The sequence below is a fragment of the Martes martes genome, assembly GCF_963455335.1.
Source record: "Martes martes genome assembly, chromosome: 2".
NCBI classification, from domain to species: Eukaryota; Metazoa; Chordata; class Mammalia; order Carnivora; family Mustelidae; genus Martes; species Martes martes.
In genome coordinates, this window is record NC_137889.1 from 103,496,049 (window position 1) to 103,498,633 (window position 2,585).

Sequence of the window (2,585 nt, forward strand, 5' to 3'; positions counted from 1 at the left end):
CTCCTTGCCTTCTGTCTATGGGACCCAGTTTGCAAACCAACATTTCCATTTCCCTGTCCATTAGTGATGTTGAGTACCTTTTTATTCACCTGTTGGCCATCTCTCTCTCTCTCTCTCTCTCTTTTTTTTTTTTTTGGCCATCTGTATGTCTTTAGAAAAATGTCTAGTCATATCTCCTGGCCAGTTTTTAACTGTTTTTTGTTTGTTTGTTTGGTATTGAGTTGTGTGATTTCTTTATATGTTTTGAATATTATCCCCTTATTACATGTATGATTTGAAAATACTTTCTATTTAGTAGGTTGCTTTTTCATTTTATTTATGGTTTCCTTTGTCATGCAGAAGCTTTTTAGTTTGATGTAGTCCCACTTGTTTATTTTTTATTTTGCTGCCTTTGCTCTTGGAGTCAGACCCAAAAAAATCATCACCAAGACTAATGTCAAGGAGCTTACCACTGTTTTCTTCTAGGAATTTTGTGGTTTCAAGTCTTACATTCAAGTCTTTAATTCATTTTTAATTACTTTCTGTGTATGTTGTAAGATAGTTTCATTCTTTTGCATGTGGCTGTCCGGTTTTCCCAACAGTATTTATTTAAGAGACTGTTCTTCCCCATTGCATATTCTTGGCTCCTTTGTTGTAGATTAGTTGTCTATATAAGTGAGGGTTTATTTCTGGGCTCTCTATTCTATTCCATTGATCTATGTGTCTGTTTTTAATGCCAGTGTCATACTGTTCTGATTATGATAGCTTTGTAATATAGTTTGAAATCAGGGAGTATGATGCCTCTAACTTTCTTCTTTATCAAGATTGTTTTTCACTATTTGGGGTCTTTTGTGATTCCATGCAGATTTTAAGATTGTACTCTGTCTGAGAAAAATACTATTGAAATTTTGATAGGGGTTGCATTGAATTTGTAGATTGGGTAGTATGCACATTTTAACAAAATTAATTCCTCCAATCCATGAGCATGGAAAATCTTTCCGCTTATCTGTATCTTCTTATTTCCTTTGAGTCACCCAGTTTAAGTTCCGAGTTGGGAAGGAACAAGTATATTTATTATATTAAAAATTGAGATATATGGGGTGCTTGGGTGGCTCAGTGGGTTAAAGCCTCTGCCTTTGGCTCAGGTCATGATCTCAGGGTCCTGAGATCGAGCCCCACATCGGGCTCTCTGCTCAGCAGGGAGCCTGCTTCCCCCTCTCTCTCTTTGCCTGCCTCTCTGCCTACTTGTGATCTGTCTCAAATAAATAATAAATAAAATCTTTAAAAAAATTTAGATATAATCACATATAATGCTATACTTGTTTTAGGTTTACAATATAACGATATCATATTTGTATATATTGTGAAATGATCAACACAATAAGCCTAGGTAACATCTGTCAGTATATATACTTACCTATTTTTTTTTCTTGTTACAAAAACTTTCAAGATTTATTCTGTTAGTAACTTTCAAATATACAATAACAGCACTATTAAGTATAGTCATTGCTATGCATTATATCCCCAAGACTTATTGATTTTATAGTCAGGAGTTTGCCAAGTACATTTCTTTAGGAGAGAGATACAAGGGTGGAAGTGAAATTTTCTTTATAATCCTTGATTTTAAGAAATTGAATATGAAATATGAGGGAGCAATTATTTATTCTTTTTATAATTCTGTCAATTGCTCTGAATTTTGGAGATCTACATTGTCTAATTTAAATATATAAATTAGATAATTTTGGAATACCTTTCCAGTTCATAACTCTTTCTCTGAGTACTTGTACCCCATATGAATAAGCCCCTGGGTGCCATTCATTCATTCATTTATCCTCCATTCATTGAACAAAATAATTGTTAAATGCACATTTATGTCTGGCACAATCTAAGGCATTTGACATATAGTGGTGAACAAGGTAAGAAAGATTTATGCTCCATGGCATAACATGGCATTACTTTCTGGTGGCAAATGAGTAAAAATATGTGTGAACACAATAATTTCAAATAGCAATGAGTGTAGCAAAGGCAATAAATGGCATGGGGATGGCCTAGGGGTGTTGTTTTAAGTGTATCTACTACAATAATTTGGGCTAGAGATATATACATCATCAAGTTACCATTTGATGTCCCCAAGATTTTCAAATGATGAATAAAACAAAGAAGTTGGGAGTATGTTTATATTCTAGGAGAACTGTACTTCCTGAATATAAATAACCCCATTTCACATTATGACTTCATAAATAAGAAATGAAATATTAGAAGAAGAAATACACAACAGGTTTCTACATGAAGTCTATGTAGTTGAAGCAGAAAATTTCTGTACTTCACAGATTAATATTGAACAACATGAAACAATGGCAAAAGATCCCCTGTACCTAGGATACCATTTCTAACACACAGCATTCACCAGATTTTTGGACTGCTGTGGCCTTGTGGAGATCTGACACAACTGAAACAGCCATCTTTCTTTCTTGAATGGAAGCTGCATGTTGAGGATGACTGAAGAACCTTGATTCCTGGCACCATGGAGTCTTCATAATGGCCTAGAGCTTTTTCACTCAAACTTTTGCATGATTGATAAATGAACTTTAATTTTAATTAAGCCA